The sequence below is a fragment of the Cyrtonyx montezumae genome, unplaced genomic scaffold, assembly GCF_038088225.1.
Source record: "Cyrtonyx montezumae isolate F1298 unplaced genomic scaffold, pur_monq_1.0 scaffold_8, whole genome shotgun sequence".
Taxonomy (NCBI): domain Eukaryota; kingdom Metazoa; phylum Chordata; class Aves; order Galliformes; family Odontophoridae; genus Cyrtonyx; species Cyrtonyx montezumae.
Window position 1 is genome coordinate 74,525,874 of NW_027072089.1, and position 9,735 is coordinate 74,535,608.

Genomic DNA, 9,735 nt, shown 5'->3' on the forward strand with positions numbered 1-9,735 from the left:
TGAAAAAGAAGTTCTTCAGGTAGAATGAAGAAGGTAGAAAATGCAATCACTTAATGTTCATAAGTTCATAAGTTCATAAGTTCATAAGGTTGGAAAGGACCTATAAGATCATCTAGTCCAACCATCCTCCTATCACTATCTCTACCCAACTACTAAATTAAGTCCTTTAGCACCTCATCTAAACGCTTCTTGAACAGCGCTAGGGATGGTGCCTCAACCACCTCCCTAGGCAGGCCATTCCAGTGCCTGACCACTCTTTCAGAAAAGAAATGCTTCCTCAGGTCTAATCTAAATCTTCCCTGGCGTAACTTGTGGCCATTCCCTCTCATCCTGTCGTTATTTATCAGGGAGAAGAGGCCCACCCCCTCCTCACCACAACCCCCCTTCAGGAAGTGGTAGAGTGCAATAAGGTCTCCTCTGAGCCTCCTCTTCTCCAGACTAAACAATCCCAGCTCCCTCAGCCGCTCCTCATAAGACTTATGCTCCAGACCCCTCACCAGTTTTGTTGCCCTTCTCCGAACACGCTCCAGGGCCTCAATGTCCTTCTTGTAGTGAGGGGCCCAAAACTGAATACAGTACTCGAGGTGCGGCCGTACCAGAGCTGAGTACAGGGGGATGATCACCTCCCTGCTCCTGCTGGCTACACTATTTCTAATACAGGCCAGGATGCCGTTGGCCTTCTTGGCCACCTGGGCACACTGCCGGCTCATGTTGAGCCGAGCATCAACCAACACCCCCAGGTCCTTTTCCTCTCTACATTCTTCAAGCCATTCTGCCCCAAGCCTATAGCATTGCATGGGGTTATTGTGGCCAAAGTGCAGGACCCGGCACTTGGTCTTATTGAACCTCATCCCATTTTGCTCAGCCCAGCTGTTCAGCCTATCCAAATCCCTCTGAAGGGCCTCCCTACCCTCAGGCAGTTTGACACATCCTCCCAACTTGGTGTCATCTGCAAACTTACTGAGGGTACACTCAATTCCCTCGTCTAGGTCATCAATAAAGATATTAAACAAGATGGGCCCCAAAACTGACCCTTGGGGGACACCACTCGTTACAGGACGCCAGCTGGACTTAACTCCATTAACCACTACCCTCTGGGCATGGCCCTCCAGCCAGTTCTCCACCCAGAGAAGAGTGAACCTGTCCACACCACGGGCTGCCAGTTTCCTTAGGAGAATACTGTGGGAGACCGTGTCAAAGGCCTTGCTGAAGTCCAGGGCCTTGCTACATCAACAGCCTTTCCCTCATCTACCTGTCTGGTCACCCAGTCATAGAAGGAGATGAGGTTGGACAAGCACGACCTGCCCTTTGTGAACCCATGCTGGCTGGGTCTGATCCCCTGGTTGCCATGCACGTGTCGTGTGATTTCCCTCAAGATCATCTGTTCCATAACTTTCCCTGATACCGAGGTCAGACTGACAGGCCTGTACTTCCCCGGGTCTTCCTTACAGCCTTTCTTGTAGATGGGAGTCACATCGGCAAGCCTCCAATCTTGTGGGACCTCTCCAGATAACCAGGAATGCTGATAGATGGCAGAAAGTGGCTCGGCAATCACCTCTGCTAGCTCCCTCAGCACCCTTGGGTGGATCCCATCTGGCCCCATGGACTTGTGGCATGTTGGGGATGTTTGTGGGAATGGGATGTTTGTGGAATATTTAACTGATTCAGAAAGCTAACACAAGCTAAAACATCATAAGAACCATTTGAACTTGAATTTTTTTCTTGAGGGAGATCCTAGATATATGCATGAAACTGGATAGCATAGAAGTATCTGAGACAGACATATATAATTTAGGAATTAGCTAATATGAGATTTTAGTTAATCCAGCATACAGGTTAGACACAATGGGAATGATGGGCTGAAGATATTTTTTATTTTTTTAGGACTGGCAATTGAGACAGACAGGAAGTGATTTGGATTAGAATAGAAAATATGTCAAATGTTCATGTTTAATTACATTTCTTGTCTGAATGGATTCAGAAGTTGGTCTATGACTTCAGCCAGATCATAACCTTTCCCAAAATATCTAAAGGTATTGCGTGCAAAAAAAAAAGAAATTAAAACTATTAGTGCTTAGAAGAAATATTTGTTAGGATAAAAGAATAAGCACATAGTAATACTGTCACAGTAACAGCAATATAATATTTCAAAATCTATCAAAACAAATGCGAGCAAAAAAGCACTCCAAAAATCATTATTTTTTCATCAAAACTTTGAAGATTGAAATTTCTTATCATATTGTGTGAGTCAGTCTTTTGTTTTCTTTGCTTATATTGTGTTGAGAACTTCAGGAAAAAAACGATTACATTTTCATAGTGAATCAAAGTGTCATTCGTAGGGCGGCTTTTCTGTTTTGTTTTTGTTTCATATGTGTTTCTGAGTGTGTTGTGTTTCAGTTTTTGTTTTTGTTTCTTACTCAGTAGTTTATTTATGAGAGTCTGAGCTTTAATTAAGAAAAATAGGAATTTTCCAACTCAAATTAAGAAACAAAAATTTTAGAAAAATACTAACAGGAGGAACTCCAAACTATGAGGGCAGTAAAAATGAAACAATGCTCTTCAGTTTTTATTTCATCTTCATCCTATGTGGGTTTTTTTGTTTGTTTTTCTGTTTTTTGCCTTATGAGGAATACTAAAGAATTTAAATGGAACGGTTTATGTTGCTTTGGATGCAGAAGAAAACAGGAATGACTGCATATCTAAAATATCTTATAGTTGTTACATCTTTAGTTTTGTATAGTGTAAAATAACAAAGAATGAGATAATTATGCCTAATTCAGAATCTGAACTTTTGTCACTGTCTTCAGTCAAAGGATCATTGAATTCAGAGCTCAAAAAGGAAATTTGACCAATAGAAAGCCAGCTTCAGCTGCAGAATTAGCATGCTCATGCAGAAGACAGCCAAATGTCTGCATTCTATTTATTTCAAGGCATGTATATGTATCACATATGATACCATACATGTTACATATGTTCACATAACTATCTGTGCATTTGACACTGCTGAGATTCATTCCAGGACAATGAGAAGAAACAGAATTTCACTGCTGGATGATCCTTGCAGTGTACGGAAAAAACAAACAAACAAACAAACATCTGTTCTCCTTTCCTGATCCTCTTTATTGTGTTTGGTCTGAGTAGCATATCTTGCAGCCTCCCTTTAAAGGGAAAAAAATATATATATATATTATATTTTTTTTTCACATAAATGTTCATATTCTATTCTGGAATATGTTGCTACTGTGTTTTCTGTTCCTATACTCCTCATGAGAATTCATTATTAATATATATTTCAACACGTACATGTGTAACCTTCAGAAGGCCTTAGAATGTAAGTCTTGCTGCCTACTGCAACATGCAGCTATGTGATTTGCTGCAAAGTTGATCCAGTGTTTGCATGAAATCTGCTCCCAAATAGAAGCCTGTGCAAGGTAAGACTGAATGCAAAGTCAGAACTCTGAGGAATGAGTGCTACAGAGTGAGGGTTTTTTTTGTTTTGTTTTGTTTTTTTGTAGTTGTTTTTTTTTTTAATTGAAAGTATGCCTTTGCCTTTTCATCCTTTAAAACACATTTGTGGGGCTCAGGACAGTAAAAAACACTGTAGTCATACTTAGTACTACTTGTCTTTTATTCCAGGAGTTAAAAATTGTATTATGATGGAGATTAAACTTCCTGCTAGCCATTTATTTTCCCTTAGGAGTTAAGGATTGCCAAGGATTGTTTCTTAGCACTTTCTAATCAGAAGAGAGATGTGGCTATTATTTTCTTTCTTGTCTTAACTTTCTAATTAAAGAAATAGCTACATATGAACTTGAAATAAAAATATTAATCAGTTGTTGTTGCTGTTTTGAAAGACCAAAAAATAATTCAGTGAAGCAAGGACACACCTTTCTTGGCCTGGAGAGATGATTCACACAGGAAAACTTATTCCTTGTTTCCTGCGAGAAAAATAATAACTGCAGACTTTTAATTAAAAAACAAAAATAGAAAAGAATATAAAAGGCTCAAAATTAGCCTCATATGTTTAATGCAATATTTTTTTTTCGTTGTACATTTTAGAAGCGAGTCAGCATTCAATAGTCATGTAATTTAATTTAATAACATGCAGTCAGTCAGTACTGTTATGACATTTCCAACAAAAAAACCTACTACATTAGAGATTTTTAAGGCCAAAAGTGTCTTTTAGCTAATCTACTCTGACCTCTTCAGTATCATAGGCTGTGAAAATTGTTATTGCTTTGGGTTATGGCATAAATGTGTGCAGTTCAAAAGACAATAAAAAGTTCTACATTAATGAACTGTGAAGAAGGTCAGTCACTTAAGCTGGAGAACAGTTGTACATAATGATTTTTTTTAAGTATATCCTGTCTAAAAAATACAAGACTGAGTGAATATAGGCAAAGTCATTATTTATGATAAAATATATATTGATTTTAAACACTTTCAAGAACAAGGAATTTAAATTTGACTTGTGTCTTCAGCTTTTTATACATCACATAAATTCAACCCATAAGGCTCTGTAGTGTGCATGTTTGTCTTATACATTTTGTATTAAGTGCTCACATTATATGCAGCAAAATTAACCTTGCTTGAACAATAATAGTCATACAAAGGAACGTTGTTTATGTATTTCTATAAAATAAAAAGTTTTAAGTATTAAGTAGATTAATTATTGTGCATATTACTTGTTAAATCCTTTCAAGATGGCATATATAACTCATAAGTTTGATTTTTTAACTTAAATTTCACTTCTTTTTTTTTCATTTATATTAATGATGATTGACTTTTACCTGTTGTGTAATATTATCGGTTTACAGAGAAACATCAGTCTAACAGTTTCAGTTTGAGATTCCTCAGTAAACTGAAGGTTAACAGGCAATATTCTATGTGATGTTTTGAGGAAATGCCTGAAAAAAACAAGAAAAAGTGTTTTTCATGCATACCATGGATTTTACCTTTTAAAGGAGCTATAGAATATATGGATGTCCAGATAGTCACCAAAACACATGAGCATAAACTTAGAACTTTATATGCTATCTATGGGGTTGATTATATCAACACACTATTCAAGGAAAGGTAAACCAGTCCTTCTTTCTTCTCCCTCCTCCAAAATAAAGCATCATGAAAAGGCTATCAAAATTAAAACAAAATTCATTCCAAATTTTGTCTTCTCTTTAGAAACTTTGTATTCAGTAGTTATTTTATTGTGAAACTGAGAGTATTATGAAAGTGTAACAACTGCTGAATTGGTACCTAGACTCTATTATCAAGAATTCATGACAGTAATATCCCAATACTGATTTTTCCCAGCTTTCACAGAATCATAGAATCTTAGGTGTTGGAAGGGACCTCTAGAGATCACTTAGTCCAAACCTTCTGCTACAGCAGATTTGATATAGTATGTTGCACAGAAGAGCACACAGGTGAATTTTGAGTGTCTCCAGAGAAAAAAACTTCAGAACCACTCTGGGCATCCCGTTCCAGTGCTCTGTCACCCTCAAAGAAAAGAAATTTATCCACATGTTCAGATGTTCAGGAATTTTCCGTGTTCCACACTTGTGCCTTGTTTTGTTGCTGGACACCACTGAAAAAATCCTGGCTCCATCTTCTTGATGTCTGAATTTTAGACAGATATTGATGAGACCCCCTCTCAGCCTTCTCTTCTACAGGCTGAATAGTTATAGGTCTCTCAGCCTTTCCTCATAAGGGAGATGCTCCAGACTTCCCATCATCTTTGTTGCCTTCTGCTGGATGGACTTCTCCATCATTCTTGGGCCAAGGAGCCCAGAACTGGACACAATCTTGCAGTTGTGACCTCACCAGGGCAGAGTAGAGGGGAGAATATATTTCTCCTTCTTAAATTAGTTAGTGAAGAGATTTTACTACTCATCTATTTATTTATTTATTTAAAATGGAATAACATCTCTCTGACTCTCAATAGAAACTCTGATTAGTGGGTTTCTATCATAGCTGATACAATATGAATGAGCATGAGAAAAACCACTCTCAGTTTAATCCCTAGAAGTTTTCATTTTAGCACCCAAGATAAGCCTTCCTAATAGTCATGAAGCCTGGGGGTTCTCTGTGGTTGAAACAGTTTGTGTTCACCTCAATACATTACCTCTCTTATTGGACACTTCTGACAGAGCCTTATGGTAGAGACGCTCAGAGTGCTATGTCATTGAAACTGTGATTGATGGCAGTTATCAACTTTATTTCTCAAAGTGACATAAAACTGATAGCAATCAGAATGTTTACCTATCCACTGATGTATGACACATTAAAAATGGGGAAAATGTTAATGCATGCTTAACATCATTAGTAGATTAAAATTTAAAAAAAACATTTGCGGTATATTATAGTTGCTGATGATTTAATTATAGTGTGTTAAGCTCTTTAGGCTGATCTTTGAAATATTTTACCCCTGTGTAAAATGAGTGGCATTTCATAGCTTGACCTATTGTTGTGTCAGAAGTTAATAGGGTAGAGAGTGAAAAAAGAAAACCTGGAGCTTCTGCATATGGGAAATATTCTGAACACTGTCACAGAACTTCTCTCTTCACCCTCAACTTTGTCATTTATCTCATCACATTCACTAGCCTAGAAGCATTTGTTCCTGGCCCAGTTTCACTTCTACTCAGGTGTCTGAGTTTTATTTCCCTCATGCTTGCAGGCAAATCTATCTGATCTTAATTTTAATCAACGATAAAGGAGAATTACAAATAAAATAGATAGCTTAGCAGGCAAGGCAAAGGGTGTTGTCGTTTTTTATTTATTGACTGGCAAGATTAATTAAGAGCCCTGTAAAATGAAACAGAACCCAACAAAAATACAACAAAAATATAATTTGTAACATTTTGAATAATTGATTGGAAGATGAATCCACAAAACCAGATAAATAATTCCCTGCAAAATCTATCATCATTCAACTAAAATGATCAAATGAGCTAAATAGCAGATGTGCTCTTTCTTTCCTCTGTTGAAGTACAGAACATAATATGCAATCATTTTACTGGAAACAGAAATGCCACAAACTGCACAGCCAAAAATGTGGTTGTACTAGTCCAAAGGCCAGCAAAATACTTGTCTTCAAATTCTAGAAATAAATTGAAACACAATAAAAACCTCAACTAATATGATTGGTAGTCTAGGGAACGCACACAGTATCTTTGTCCTTGGATGCATATAAAAGAAGTTTATAATACAATATATATATGAAAGTTAAGTTCCTCTACATTCAATTGCTAGATTCTGATTCAAGACAATTTTGCCAGGGAACACTTTTCAGAATGAATGGATATTTCCATATCTGAGGAATCGGTCTTATTGCTGCCATGGAAACAAAGAGAAAAAATCCCATGCAAGCTTTTAGATGCATGTTGGTGACAGCAGGAATAAAGGAAAAGTTAGAACAAACTAAAGTATTAACTACAAAGGCCTTGGATATTACGTGCAAAATATCACTGAGTCCCAGCTCTTTTCACTTATTTCTCAATTTAATAAGACTTCATTAGTAAATTAGTAGGCCATTTCTGAATTTAAATGCAAGAAATGCAATGAGCCTACTGCTTTGTTTTGTAGTTTTGAGATTTCACTGTATTGTATTTAGATTCTAACTCCGGAGTAGATTTCCAGAGGCATATGACAAACAAGTGCTTAAACATGAATGGTAACAGCTAACACAGGCAGTTATCTGTACAGCAAACTCATGAAATCCTGTCCCTAAGTAATCATTTGTGTACAAAGCTGCCTCTGGAAAAGAGTGGTGCTGCATTACCTGTTTCAGGAGCTGGGGCTGGGTCTAGATTCAAGACTTCTTCGTAGATTTCCCCTCTAAAAGCAGTCTGTCTCTGCACATACAAGAGCAGTGGTTCTCTTTTTTTTCTGCACCTGCAAGCACCCTTTTTCAGTGTCCCTTGATTTTCTTCTCCCAAGGAGATCAAAGCAAGAGCCTGCTACCTATTGTAACTGTTAACAGCAGACCTTGACTCCTAAAGCAGTCCTTAACAGTCTGTTAGAAGCTCAGCAGGTACATCCTAGACACACACTGCCATATGAGCTGCCTTCGGGTAGCATTACTGGGACAGAAAAGAACAAACTCAGAGACTGTCCTGATGGAAAAGTGGTCACTTACATAGCTGATGGAATGAGCTCCCTGCCTCTTGCACACTGAGTATTTCAGAAGCAGAGCATGTGTGAGTGATGGGGCACTGCTGTCAGAATGGGAAGTCTAAAATTTCTGGTGTACATTAGCACTCTGGTGGGATGCTACTGCCCCCTGAGGTGAATATGAACTGGACAACAGAGCTGGGAGGTGATTGATAGCTGTTACATATCTCACCAGTGCTCTTTGTGTCAGGTAGGTCACAAGTGCAGAAGAGAGCCTGTTACCTTTGTGCACTCCCAAGGCAGCATCTCATCAGAAGGAACAGCAGGGGAAGTCAATGCATTTCAAACACCTTTGCGCTTCTGAAGCCACACTTCCTATCCTGACCGCTCTCTTGTTCAACAGTGCAAGGTGTCAGTGATTGCACATACTGATAGCAAGTTTCATCTTCCCCTTTAGCAAATGAATATTCAGCCACAGCCACCAACTTGGTTCAGGGTGGGATGTGTAGATGTTAGAAAGCTTGCAAAGAGCATTTATATCTTGATGTCTGTTGCAGTGAACTAGAAGTGTCTTACAGCTCAATGAAGGTGAGCAGCATGACTTCCTTCCTGTGTAGGTATGAGTTACATTATCCTGGACCATTCTCTGGTTTGATAGTTCTTTATGTAATTACGTAATCTAAATATTCATTGGATGTATATGGACTCTGCCCATACTGCATCTAGACACATAATGGAAACACAATAGTCTGTAAAGAGACAATACAAAATTTTGTTCAGAGAAATTTACAGATATTTTTTGCTTGTCTGTACTGTCTGTTAAGGAATATACATGAATCAATTGTATTCCATTTGGAACTTTAATCAATCCAGAAAAATCACAAAAATGTAAATCTTAGAATAGCTTAAACAGTACCATTATCCATCCCCTATACCAGTATCAGACCAAATTTCATCTCAGATGTGTTCCTCTAGCATAGTCATGGTATTTCCAAAAATGAAGATTTTACAGCTATGATGATTTTATTATATATGCAATCTGGATTACCTTTACTGTAGTTTAATCCTGTTCTGTCTGTCATAGACATGAAAACCTCATATCTGTAAAGGAGCATTTAGGAAGACCATTAGAAACACTTTACTTTGCAGGTGCTTCTCATATATCTGGAAGCTGTTATGATGGCTTTTCCTGATCCCCTCAGTCCATTCCTACATTGATCGAGATAGATTAAGGGTTTTTTTGTTTGTTTGTTTGTTTGTTTTTGTTTCTATTTGTATCTCAACTAAAGTTATTCTTTTTCAGCATATCTTCATCCTTATTCTTCTATTGGAGAAATATATGAGAACAATATCTAATTGTTCTCTTTAAGCCATCTACATCTCTCTCAAATTGAGATCCCCCAAGATAAAAACAGTACTCTATTTTCTATTTTTTCTATTTTCCACAGACAGTACTTTTTCTTTTTCTTTCTTTCTTTCTTTCTTTCTTTCTTTCTTTCTTTCTTTCTTCTTTCTTTCTTTCTTTCTTTCTTTCTTTCTTTCTTTCTTTCTTTCTTTCTTTCTTTCTTTCTTTCTTTCTTTCTTTCTTTCTTTCTTTCTTTCTTTCTTTCTTTCTTTCTTTCTTTC